This window comes from Colobus angolensis, unplaced genomic scaffold, assembly GCF_000951035.1.
Source record: "Colobus angolensis palliatus isolate OR3802 unplaced genomic scaffold, Cang.pa_1.0 Scaffold219, whole genome shotgun sequence".
In the NCBI taxonomy this organism is placed as follows: Eukaryota; Metazoa; Chordata; class Mammalia; order Primates; family Cercopithecidae; genus Colobus; species Colobus angolensis.
In genome coordinates, this window is record NW_012115366.1 from 3624572 (window position 1) to 3638926 (window position 14355).

Consider the following 14355-nt stretch of genomic DNA (forward strand, 5'->3'; position numbering starts at 1 on the left):
CACTTTTCAGAATGCAAGAGAATCAGAGAAACTCCTGCCTGCCACATTCACACCCCTTGAACACAAGAGGCCAGAGATGATTCCTCCAAACAGGCCACCAGGCTTTATGTCACATGCCCTATAATCATGGGACAACATGATTGTTGTCCTGGAGCAGAGATGAGTGCCCCAGCCCAAAGCAGCCATCTACAGAGTGGACAGGAGAGAGATCATTGGCTCATGAGTGACTGGTTTTTGAGGAGCTGCATTTTGGGTGGTGACCAAATGATCCAATCAGATCTTCTCAGACATGCTGAATTTGCCACAGATTGAGAGGTTGGATTATCACAAGAACACTGTGTACCAGACCTCTCTAAAACTCCACATTTCAAACAACAATCATTTATTATTGCTCATGCTTGCAGATCTGCGGCTCTGAGTCAACTCCGCAGATCTCTTGTCCTCCTCCTGGAATCACAGGACGGCTGGGGCACATTTACTTGGCAAAGGAGAAGAGAGCAAGTGGAACCATGGGAAGCCTCTTAAGGCTTAGGCTCAGAACTGTCCCATTGTTGCTTTTGCCATGTGCTATTGGGCAAAGTTAGTCACATGGTCAAGCCCAAAGCTAAGGGGCAAGGATGTATGTGCCAATACAAAGAGATCATGGCAAGTGTGTGGACTTAGGGAGGGAGTAAGAAGTGAGACTGACGATTCTATGCCAGAAGACAGCACTGCGTGGAAGTGGGGACACAGGCCTGGAGGTGCCCAGAGGGAAGGTCAGAAGTGGAAACCATGAGGTGGCAAGAGCAGGAGGCCAGAAGTATTGTTGGCTCGGTATCAGACAGATATCACTGTGGCAGTTGGAGGAGATATACAAGGAACGAGAGAGAAAGTGATCTCAGGATAAGACTTGAAAGATGGTTTAGGACAACCAGCATTATTGATCTCCTACTCCAGACCAGGCATCACACTAAGTCCTTGACATACATAACCTCATTTCATCTTTAAAACCTGATGACCGCAATTTCAAAACTGTGCACTGAGGCACCCTGAGGCACGATAGAAAACTCACAAAGGCACTACAACGTATCTAAAATTTTGAGGGAAACACAATGACATCTGTCAGATAATATGCCAACAACTATTATTATGTTGTTTGAAGCTAACTACCTGATAAACAATGGTGACACCTTCTGGGGGGCCTGGTACACTATGAAAAATTACTAAGATGCTAAGGGTGTCATGAATTGAGAAAGTTTGGGGACCTCTGCCTACGAGGTTGGTACCATCGTTATCTGCATTATGTAGATGATGACAGATAGATCCTATTACTCACAACTTACTACAGATGTGAAAACCGAGGCTCAGAGAGGTGTGGATTTCCCTAGGATCACTTCAGCCAGTAAGTGACAGAACTGGAGTTAGGACCCATCCTCCCTCACCTTTGTGGGGAGGGTCTTGCCTGTTGTCTTGAAGTGGTGGAGACTCAAGCAAGGGCTCAGGCCAGGCCTAGGGTGTTCTCTGCCCTGCACAGTAGTGGTGCTGACAGGCGCGCTTGGCGGTTAGAGTCTGGCGCTCTGTCTTTGGCCTCCAGCGCTGACGCCTAATTACCCTGGCAAGCCATTTCTTGCGGTTAACTTGTTTTGATGCATTTTCATTTATTTTTAATCCCACTCTTAGGATTCTGGCTCAGAGCACATTTTACTTCATGGGCTCAGAAAGGCTTGGCACATGAAGATGACGGGAGGCGGAGCCAGGAGGCCTGCAAAGGGAAAGAACTTAAACCCCTGAGCGGGGAAGAATGTCACTAGCAAATACGAAAGCCAGAATGGCCAGCCGTTCATCATCCATGGGCAGCCAATACTACTATGGATTCCCTGTGCCAGACTCTGCAATGCATGCTTTGAGTACAGTGGTGAGCAAGAAAGACCTCTCAGGGCTTGTGGCCCAGCAAGTAAGAGGGTCCATTCGCAATCAGCTGGTTCAAAATCTTACTTTATACCACAAGCCTGGTGCATATACACACACACACACACACACACTCATATATGGCAAGTGGGCTCATGTATTTTATATATATACATTTTACATATATAAATTATATGTATATAATATACTTATATGGGAAGCGGGCTTATGTATTTTATATAAATATAATTTTATATAAATGTATATACAATTTGACCAGGCATGGTGGCTTACACCTGTAATCCCAGCACTTTGGGAGACTGAGGCAGGTGGATTGCTTGAGCCCAGGAGTTCGAGACCAGCCTGGGCTATATGGTGAAACCCCACGTCTACTAAAAACACAAAAATTAGCCAGGTATGGTGGTGTGCGCCTGTAATTCCAGCTACTCGGTAGGCTGAGGCAGGAGAATTGCTTGAACCCAGGAAGCAGAGGTTGCAGTGAGCCAAGATCAAGCCACTGCACCTAACACTGGGCAACAGAGCAAGACTCGGTCTCAAAATAAACATATATATATATAATTTTATATTCTATATAATTTTATATTCATATAAAATACATAAATGAGGCAAGTCAGTAGCTATGACAAAAATTGCAGGCTGTCCCTCAATATCCCTTCTTCCTTTCACACATGGCAAAAGACTGCATTTCTCAGACTCATTTGCAGGTAAGTGTGTCATGTGATTAAATCCTGGCCAATAGGATACAAATGGAGGTAATGAGTTTAATTTCTAGGTTAAGGTTCAATGTCTCTTAAGAAGAAGGAAGAAGGTGCCTCCTACTTCCCCACATCCTCCTTCTGCTGATGCAATGTGTGTGACAAGGGCTGGAGCTGGAGCAGCAAGGTGCAAAGTGGCCGAGCAACAATGCAGAAGGAGCCCGGGTCTCTCGTGATTGGTGAACAAGCATGTCAGCCTTAGCTGCCAAGTAGACTTTTCTATGAGAGAGAAATATGTTCTGTTTTATTGAAAGCACAATTATTTTGAGTGTCTTTATTAACAATATAGCACAGAGCTAGAGCAGAAGCCAAGTCCCCTAATTTCCCCTTCCAAGCATTTTCCATAATCCCCCCATCTATGTATTTAAGTGTTTTACCCTCTTTCAAGTGTTTTCTTTTTCATGACCATATCTGCTCCTTACAATAGCTCTCTGCGAAGTCCACAGGAGAGAGAGGACTTCTGTGACCCTCACCATGCAGACAGGGAAAACAAGATGCAAGTGTGGTAGGTAATCTGCCTTGAGACAAGAGGGTGGAGTTATTCCCATTCCTCAGATGGGGCAAGTGGGCTTGGAGATGTCATTTAGCTCTGCCTTTGTGTCCAACTCCTAGTCCAGGGCTCTTCCCATCCTTTTGGGCTGCCTCCCCTTCTATTCTGGGCACATGAGTGCTCATCCCCTTTGTGAAATACGAATGAGGTGGAGGTCTGGCAGAGAGAAGTGTCTGCACCGTTAGAGCCCCTGAACCCTTCAACCTGCCTTTCCTACCACACAAGCATATGCAGTCACTCTAACCAGAGGGGGCATGGGGACAGAGCACCAGTTGGCTCAGGGGGCCCATTACCATCTCTCTGCAGCTCCTTACTCACTTTCAGCAGGCTCTTCCTTTGGCCTAGACAAGCAAGGCCAGTAATCCAATCATCTGTCTTCTGCCTATGCCCTGTACTGTGTCCTTTTGGGTCCTGAACACACATGCCCTGTTCTCTGTGTCTTCTAGCAAACGCTGTGGGCCCCACCCATATTCCCTCAACACTTACCTTCTCCATGTGTGCCTATGGCTTCCTACTATAAGCAGGTCTTACTCTGCTTAAGGAACATGCTTGACATGTGCAGAGGACAGTCTAGAAGTGCAGGAATAGCCCCCAGCAATGACAAACAGGTGCTGGTGGATAAATAGTGAGAGCCCTGTGGTTTCAGATCTCAGGTGGAACAGTACTCAGTCCAATGGGACTAAGCCCCAGTTGCTCATGGCAGTCAGGGACTCACAAATGCACCTGTAGTGTATTGGATGCACTTCCTTCTTGCTCTCACTTCCCATTCCTCTGCTGTGCTTCCTGGGATGATTTTCCAAATAAACCACTTGCACTCAAATTCTTGTCTTGGGCCTACTTCTGAGGGAACTCAACTTACAACACATTTGCTATGGTTTGAATGTTGGTGTCCCTTCCAAAACTGATGTTGAAACCTAATCCACAATGCAACAGTATTAAGAAGTGTGGTCTTTGGGAGGCAATTCATGAGGGCTCTGACCTCATGAATGGAATTAGCACCCATATAAAAAGGCACCAGGCTGAAGGGAGCGCTTTCTTGCCTTTCTGTCTTCTGCTGTGTGAGGACACAGCAATGAGGCACCATCTGGGAAACAGAGCAGCCTTTATCAGATGCCAGTGTTGGTGTCTTGATTGTGGATGTTCCAGCCTCCAAATTTCTGGGTTTTTTTGTTTTTTTTTTTTTGAGACAAGGTCTCTGTCACCCAGGCTGGAGTACAGTGGTACGATCACAGCTCACTACAGCCTCAAAAGCCTGGATTCAAGAGATCCTTCCTCCTTAGCCTCCCAAGTAGCCAGGACTATAGGTGTGCACCATTATGCCTGGCTAATTTATTTATTTATTTGTAGAGATGGGGTCTCTCTATGTTTCCCAGGCTGCTCTCAAATTCCTAGGCTCAAGCAATCCTCCTGCCTTGGCCTCCCAAAGCACTGGGATTATGGGCATGAGCCATGGCACCTAGCCATGTTCTTTATAATTTACCCAGTCTCAGGTATTTTGTTATAGCAGCAAAAAAGGACAAAAACAGTGTCCTATCCATATGTGCCTTGTACACATCAGCACCCTACACCCCTTTCCGCACATATCTATCGTGTGCGTATCTGTCCGGAGTGTTCTGGACAAGGGTATTCTCACCTCTGCTCTGCACCTGTGTTCTATGCACACCTGTCTCATGCCGGTGTATCTAGGACACCATTCTGCCATTTTCTACTGTATGGAGGGCAGCCCTTGACCCTGATGAGATGGTGGAGACTCTGGTGAAGCAGAATAGGACAGAGAGAAGAGCATCCCTTGGCCTCAACTAGCCTTGGGTGTGACTCTGAGGCAGGTAGCCTGATTGATCTGAGCCCCTGTTTCCTCCCATGGTGAATAAACTCCAGGTTACCAATCTGTCAGAGTGCAGAGGGACCAAGTGCGGGGACTGCCACACAGAAGGTGCTCCATCAAACAACCTCCTTTCTCCCTGGGCCCACCCTCTCCCAGGGGAGTGGCTTGGAGTCTACCTAACCCAGCACTCCCAGTGTGCTAGGCCCTGTGCTGGCACATGGATGAGAGACAATAAGACCTCTGCCCCTAAGAAGCTGCTAAGTAGGGGCACTCACTCTTGGAGAAGCTAGGAATATGGGTCTTGATTTCTCTTTTTCCTTGCCTCCCCGCTTACTCTTTCCACAGCAGAGAGAGAACACAATACTCAGGATTTTTATTCCCCAAGGCTGGGAGATCCATCCAGACCAGGTGGAAGGAATGCCAGCCAGGTCGGTGGAAGATTTGTGTGCATGTGAGTGTGAATGTGGACACTCCTTCCAGGGCCTAGAGCATGACCACCAATTAATTTCCTGAAATCCCTGAACCATGTCCCATTACCATGATATCAAGGCCACTCCATGAAAGTATTAGAGCTCTAGGAAAGCCAGATGAGCCAGGCTCATGCCAGGGGTAAATATGACATAAGTAAACAAACCCAAACACCAGATCCCAGCCAGATGCTGACAGAAAGGTGAAAACTGAGTGGGGTATGGGTGACTAGGCAAGGGGCTGATCAGCCCCAGGACTTTAGGTCTATCTAGGGTCCCCAAATCAACCTGAAGTCAGGGGCCCTTGGGTCTGACTGGAATTTTCCTTCCTTAGTGTAGTAGTAAGGTAATCTCCTTTCTCCTTGGCACTCAAATTTCCCAAATGTGAAAACGGAGATGATAGTAACAGCCTCTTAAGAATTTTGTGAGTGCTTTGAAAATTGCAATGAAAGCCAGCAGAGTGGTTACAAGCACTGAACTGAGTTCTGGTTTGGAATCCCCAAACGTGAGATACCAGTTGTGTAACTTTGAACACAGAGTTATTAGCCATTCTGTGCCTTGATTTCCTCATCTTAAAACGAAGACAATAATAATATCCACATGATCAGGTGGTTAAGATGATTGACTGAGTTAATATTTGTAAAAACATGTGCCTCGCATAGGGGAAGGGTTATGTAAGTGTTTGTCAAATAAAATAAACACACAAATAATTTGCTACTATTACTTCATCTCTGGGCTTAAGTGTTTTTCCTTTTCCAGGAACTTTTCCTTGCTCCACTCACTCCCTTCACCTAGAAAAACTTCAGTCTCCCTTGGATTATTACTTCTTTCATATCATCCTCCTGGACACACTACAGGCTGGCTTCAGAGATTTCTTACCTGGGACACAGGGGATCAGATTGCATCTGTATTTCTCAATCTTCAGCTATTCATATACCTATTCAGTTTTTGCCTACTTATTCTACTTTTTTTTTTTGAGACTGAGTTTTGCTCTTGTCGCCCAGGCTGGAGTGCAATGGCGCGATCTCAGCTCACTGCAACCTCCACCTCCCAGGTTCAAACGATTCTCCTACCACAGCCACCTGAGCAGCTGGGACTACCAGTGCATGCCACCATGCCCAGCTAATTTTTGTATTTTTAGTAGAGACAGGGTTTCACCATGTTGGCCAGGCCGGTCTGAAGCTCCTGACCTCGGGTGATCCACCTGTCTTGGCCTCCCAAAGTGCTGGGATTACAGGGGTGAGCCACCGTGCCCAGTCTGATTCTCCTTTGATTAACTTAGTTCTTCTGAGTGACAGAAAATCCCAAGTAATAGTAGCTTATACAAAACAGATGTTTCTTTCTCTCACCCACAAAAGAGGAACTATCCCATCCTAGTGTTTCCAACTAGTCATCTGTGATCCAGGTTCCTTCAATTTTGTTGCTTTTCCAACCTAATAGGCTTCCACCTCATGACCCAAGATGGTTGCTCAAGTTCTAGCCATCAGTTCTGCATCCTGGCAGCAGGAAGGACAAAAAGAGAGTAGAAGGGCACACTCCTTTCCTTTCAGAAGACTTCATGCATTTTTCCCACACTATCTCCTCTCATATCCTAATGGCCTACCATCCACTTGGCCATACCTAGCTGTAAGGAAGGCTGGGAAATGAAATCCTTCTTCTGGTGCACTATACCCACTACTGATCAAAGCTTCTATTACAGTGGAAGAAAGAGTGAGTGAATACTGGAGGAAACCAGCAGACTTTAATGCATCAACTTCATATGGACTCGTATTTCTGCCCTTACTCTAGTCAATATCATCCATGATATCTTTGGTTTCATGAGCTAGTTATATATTTTCTAAAACAATTTAAAATAAACACTTAGCCATTGAAATGAATACACACGTATAGATGTGTGTATATAGACACAGAGATAAATGTAGTATAGATGATGGGGGACTGTTACTCTAGTTGCTCCCAATGACACATGCCTCCTGGTATTCATATTCTTATGTAGACCCCTCCCCTTGAATCTAGGCTGGCCCATGACCTGCACTAAGCAATAGAATGTAGCAGAAGCAATGCCAGGCCAGTTCCAAGCCTCAGTTTTAAGATGGTCCAGCAGCTTTTTCTTTTGTGCTCTGGGGAAAGTTGCCTGCCATGTAAGAACTCTACCTTGAGACCTCCATTATGTAAGGAAGCCTACGCTAGCTACATGGAGAGATCACGTAGAAGAGAATGAAAAAACCCAGCTGACAGTGAGAACCAAGCCCGTAGACACACAGTGAAGTCCGAGCCAGCTCCCAGCTGTTTGTGCCACCCCAGCTGACACCATACAGACAAGAGCGGAGCTGTCTCAGCTGAGAGCAGCCCAAACTGCAAAACTGTAAGCAAATAAATACTAATTTTCTTTTAAGCTGCTGTTTTGGGGTGGTTTGTTATGCAGTGATAGATAATCAAAACATCTTTATTTACTTAACACCTAAAATTATGTTATATACCACTACCTTTTGGAACATTGCAGACTAAATGATGCTCTTAATGTTCCTATGGGAAGTCCTCATTCTGTCTCGCACAGATCACACATCTCCACAGATACATAATTACAGCTATCTGATTGAGGACTTTCTGTGTGCCAACATGACCACGATAATCTCTCACATGATCTGTTTTCTCTCTTGTCCTCTTGCACCTGGGAGTAGCCAGAGGGAGAATGTTTTCACAGTGCAAATCTACTTACATCACTCCCTCGCTTGTCACCCACTGCCATGTCCACAAGGGAGTCTTCTTAGGTTCAACTACACACTCAGGTTCAGCAGATGACCACACTTGGCATTGACCTACTCTGAAGGATACAGCACAAGAACTTTCACTTGCTAGCACAGCACTCAGTGCTCTTCTTGGCAGGAATCTTTGCTTCTTCCAGCAGAGCAGTACCACTCAGATGCCAGATGAAATCCCCATCAGGTGGGTGCAGGAACGATCCTGACTTAAAAGTTTCATGTCCCACAGAAGCCAATGTCTTTGGACCTGTCCAGTTACATGAATCACTATGCTGAGGACGCCAAAAGTATGACTTCCCACCAGATATTTATAGTTCCCTCCAGCCTAGATGCAAGTTATCTCTCAGGGGTATTTAAAAGCATCATCAACAACAACTTATTCTTTTAGAACAGTTTTAGATTTATAGCAAAAATGGGAAGACGATACAGAGACTTCCCATATATCGCTGTTCTTAGTCTATTTTGTGTTGCTGTAAAAGAACACCTAGGCAGAGCACAGTGGCTCATGCCTGTAATTCCAGCACTTTGGGAGACTGATGAGGAACAATTGTTTGAGCCCAGGAGTTCAAAACCAGCCTGGACAGCATAGTGAGACCCTGTCTCTACCAAAAAAGATAAATAAATAAATAAAAAGAAAAAAATTAGCCGGGTTTGGTTGTGCACACCTAGTCCCAGCCACTTAGGAGGCTGAGGTGGAAGGATCGTTTAAGCCTGGGAGTTTGAAGCTGCAGTAAGCTATGATAGTGCCAGTGCACTCCAGCCTGGGTGACAGAATGAGGCCCCATCTCTGAAGAAGAGGAGTTGGAGAAGAGGAAGAGGAAGAAGGAGAAGGAGAAGAAGAAGAGGAAGAGGAAGAGGAAGTAGAGAAAAAGAAGAAGAAAGAACAAGAAGAAGGAGGAGAAAGAGGGAAGGAAAAGAAATGAATATCTGAGGCTGGGTAATTTATAAAGAAAAGAGGTTTATTAATATTTGGTTCATGGTTTTGTGGGCTTGTACAAGAAGCATGGCATTAGCACCTGATTCTGGTGAGGACTTCAGGAAGCTTCCAATCATGGCAGAAAGAGAAGGGGGGCAGATACCATATGGCAAGAGAGGGAGCAAGAGGGAGAGGGGAGGAAGGTGCCAGGCTCTTGTTTTAACAGTCAGTTCTCTAGGGAACACACAGAGTGAGAACTCACTTATCACCGTGGAGATGGCCCAGAGCCATGATTCAGACATCTCCCACCAGGCCCAGAGTCCACCACTGAGGATCAAATTTCAACATGAGACTTGGAGGAGACAAACATCCAAAGGATATCAACCCCATACCCACTTTCCCCTGTTGTTAACATCTTACACGAGTATGATATATTTGTTACAATTAACCAATACTGATACACTGTTATTAGCTAAAGTCCATACTTTATTTAGATTTCTGTAGTTTTTGCATAATTTTCTTTTTCTTTTCCAGTGCCCCATCAAGGGTACCACACTACATTGAGTTGTTATGTCTTTTTAGGTTCCTATTGTTGGTGACAATTTCTCAGACTTTCCTTGTTTTGATGACCTTTTGAGGAGAACTAGTCAGATGTTTTGTAGAATTTTCTTCATTGGGATTTGTCTGATGTTTATCTGATGATTAGATTACAGCTATGGGTTTTGAGGAGGAAGACAACAGAGGTAAAGTGCCATTTGTGCCACATCATATCCAGGGTACCTACTACCAACGTGATTTGACTGTTGGAGTTGACTTTCATCACCTGGCTGAGGTCATCAGGTTTGTCAGTTTCTCCACGGTAAAGTTACTTCACACCGCCCTACCCCCGCCCCGCCACCCCAGCGCTTTCCATAAAACACTCTTGGAAAGGGAATCATTATGTGCAACTCACACTTTCTTTTTTTTTTTTTTTTTTTGAGACGGAGTCTCGCTCTGTCGCCCAAGCTGGAGTGCAGTGGCCGGATCGCAGCTCACTGCAAGCTCCGCCTCCCGGGTTCACGCCATTCTCCTGCCTCAGCCTCCCGAGTAGCTGGGACTACAGGCGCCCGCCACCTCACCCGGCTAGTTTTTTGTATTTTTTAGTAGAGACGGCGTTTCACCATGTTAGCCAGGATGGTCTCGATCTCCTGACCTCGTGATCCGCCCATCTCGGCCTCCCAAAGTGCTGGGATTACAGGCTTGAGCCACCGCGCCCGGCCAACAACTCACACTTTCAAAATGGGGAGTTATAGTTCCCCTCCTCGAGGACTGAGTTATCTACCTACAGAATTTGGAATTCTGCATGGGAGATTTATCTTTTCCACCTGTTTGTTCAGTTATTTTTATCAGTATGGACTCAGAGATATTTATTTCCATACTTTTTGTTACAATCCAATATTACCTTATTTATTTTGTCACTCAAATTTTTCCAGCTTTGGCCATTGGGAGCTCTTTCAGTTAGCTCCTACCCCCATTTGTGTGTGTGTGTAACCCCCATTTGTGTGTGCGTGTATGTGTGGTGTGTGTGTATGTGTGTGGGGTGTGTGTATTTGTGTGGGGTGTGTGTGTGTAGTGTGTGGTGTGTGTGTAGTGTATGTATGTGATGTGTGTGTGTGTAGTGTGTGTGGTGTGTGTGTGGTGTGTGTGGTGTGTGCATGTGGTGTGTGTGTGTGTGGTATGTGTGTGGTGTGTGTAGTGTGTAGTGTCTTGTGTAGTGTGTGTGGCATGTGTGTAGTAGGTATGTGTAGAATGTGTGTTGTGTAGTGTGTGTGTGGAGTGTGTGTGTGGCATGTGTGTAGTGTGTGGGGTGTGTGTAGTGTGTTTGTAGTGTGTAGGTGTGTAGTGTGTGTGAAAAGTGTGTGTGTGGTGTGGTGTAGTGTGTGTGGTGTGTGTATTGTGTGTGTATAGTGTTTGTGTTGTGTAGTGTGTGTGGTGTGTATGTGTAGTAGGTATGTGTAGAGTGTGTGTGTAGTGCGTGTCACATGTGTGTATGTGTGTGGTGTGTATGTAGTAGGCATGTGTAGAGTTTGTGTGTTGTGTAGTATGTGTGTGTAGTGTGTGTACAGCATGTGTGTGGTGTGTGTAGTGTGTGTGTGTTGTGTAGTGTGTGTTGCATAGTGTGTGTGTAGCGTGTAGTGTGTGTGGTGTGTGTGGTGTGTATGTAGTAGGTATGTGTAGTGTGTGTGTTGTGTAGTGTGTGTGTAGAGTGTGTGTGTGTAGCATTTCTTTACTTTCTGGCATTATCAGATGCTCCAGGCTCATCTTGTAGTATTTCCTGCCCAAGTCCTATAAACAGCAATTTCTCCAAGGAGCCTTGGATCCTTTTGTGGGAGAATGGTATTAGAAACCAAATTTCAGTGCTACGTGTGCTTGTTGCTATGGAGTATCATTGCTTCTAAGCCCTCTCGCCTGACAGTAAGGAAATATATGTGTGTATACTAGCCCGTGTATGCGTGTGTGTGTGTGTATATATAACTTTCTATATGTAATCATCTGCATCTATATTAAGCTAAGCATGAGTTCATTCTGGTATCTCCAATTCTAATCTGTTGCCACATGGATCATTCTAGCCTCCTCCTCAGGGGTCATTTTTATCAGAAGCAATGTTGCTTAGTAACATAGCAGACATATGTTTATCTGTTTCTAGGAAACAGAGCTTCCAAAGGTCAAATTCTCATGCAAAAGAGGAAAAGGTTTTGTTAACCCTTTACTTATATTTATCAGTGGGGCTCTCCACCGCTCTGAGGATAACGAACAAATTCTTTGACCTGAAAGGCTCTGCAGTGACCTGGCCTGGTAATTCCAGGCTCGTCTCCCACCACGTTCCTTATCGAGCCCTCCATGACAACCACACGGGTCTCCTTCAACTCTCAAACTCATCACACACTTCCTTCTACCCCAAGTTCTTCGCCTATGCTAGGCCCTCTGCTGGACTTCTCTTTCCTCCCCTCTACCTGGCTGTCTTCTACTCATCCTTCTGATCTCAGCTCAATCTACACTTTTACAGGAAGCCATTCCTATCCCCAAGACCAGGTTGGGGTCCTTGTTTGAGGCTTGCACTGTATACTTTTATTTTGTAGCACTTACTATAAGCAGTGTTACATTTACTTACCCTTTTCTCCCACTAGAATATGAACTATTTGAGTGTAGGGTTGGAGTCTACCTAGCTAACTAGTGTATAATATTTGCCCATTTTCTCTGTTCTTTATTCAATGAGCACTTATCCAGAGCTTCCTAGGAGTTAGCCCCTTTTCTAGTGTCTGGGGATACTGCAGGGAGGGAAACAGGCAAAAACCCTCTTCTCCTGGCACTTATTTTTTAGTGGAGGTGGCAATAAGCAGGCAGAAACTAATGTCAGTTGGTAAATGCTGTAGAGAAAAATTCAGAGTGAGGGAGTAAAGAGTGCTGGGGCACTGCTATTTTTGAAAGGAGGGCCTGGAATGGTGTCTCTGAGAAGGTGGCATTTGAGCAAAGACTTGAAGGAAGTGAGGGAAGGGGGTGAGGGCGGGAAATATCAGAAAGAAAAACACCCCAGGCAGAAGGAACAGCCAGCGCAAAGGCTGAGGTTGGACAGCGCATGACTGAGGGAAGGAACAGTGAGTGCTTTAAGGGAGGTGTCTCATCCCATTCCCATAAAGCTTCCCACATCCATTTCACAGAGGAGGAAACCGAGCTGCAGGAGGGGAGTCCTTTACACCAGGGCACCCAGCTGTGGGGGTGGAGCTGGGGTTTGAACAGGAGTGTGGCGCCAGGGCTAGCATTCCTTTGAAGTCTCTAACAACAGGCCAGGCCTCTGCCAGACTGGGAGGAAACGGAGGCCTTCCCAGCCCTGGTGGACCTGCCTAGAGCTAGGCTATGCTGGCCTTGAAGGCCCAGGCATCCATCATCCAGGGTGACTTCCAGTCTCCTGGTTGGTGAGGACTGCACAGAACTTTGGAGGAGGATAGGTTAGGCTCCGCTCATGAGGTGGCCGAGGAGGACATGGCACTCTCATTTGCCTGTCCTTCCACATGGCCAACTTCTGCTGGCCCTCCCACAGCCCTTGAAGCCTGCACATTCACGATCCTCATGGACAGAAGTGTACACAGGCTCAGAGGCCAGAAGTACTACCCGAGGCCACACGATTCAGCTGCTCACCATGTCTTCCCTGAACCTGCACGATTCAGACCAAAGCTTTCTCTGGGGTTGGCGTGTGTTACCCAAAGAGGGAATGTCTCCTTGAATTTGGTACTCTAGGCACTTCACTCGACTCATCTTAACTCCAGCCCTGCCCTGTAAAGGAAATAAGTGAAAGTCACTCCTATTCACAGCCTGTTCACCCGCACCCACCTAGGTCGTTCTAGGCGATCAGACATGGGTCCTGTTCTCCAGGAGCTGCCAATCCAATGGAGGAGGCTGACACTTAAACAAAATCACGACTGTCAGAGATCAAAGCAAACAGTGCAGGCAAAAGGAGAGCCCAGATGGAGGGGCCCCTGGGGTGAGTGGGTGTGTGTGCCCAGGGAGGGCTTCCAGGAGAAGAGGCCCCACAACTGGGCCTTGGAGGGTCAGGGTGTGTTTGGCCATTGGCAATGCCCCCAAGAGAACACCCCTCTTGGGCGGTGCACTCCACTGTCCCACAGAGAAAAAATTGCAGAGAAAAGAGGGAGGGGGCTCGTCAGATTCTTTCTCGCAGCCTTCAGGTGGCGCCCTTGAGCCACGGAGTCGCAAGCGCCCGAGGACACTGTCCCGACCTAAGGACCTCAGAGAGGACCCAGGGTCCTACCTGAGGGCTTTGTGGGGTGGGGGGTGGGGGGAAGGGGAAGTGGGAGAGTGGGAGTGAAGAGGGGGGAGGCACCTGGGCTTGGGGCAATAGGGGCTCTCCAGTGGTGTGGAGAGGCAGGCGGCGGGGGAGGGGTGTTCTGCAGCACCCCCCCGCCCGCCCCGCCCCTACGCCCGGGGACCGCGGGCTGGAAGCCCCAGTTCACTAAGCCCAGGCGCTGGCGATCCAGATCTGCCTGGATGGGAGGGGAGGACGATGGATTGGAGCCCCCGCACCCTCACCCCAGACCATCACACGCCTTCCAGTCCCTCTCTGTGCTAACTCTCCGGGCGTCCTCGCCGGCCGCGGGCGGAGCTCGCTCCGCGGCGCTC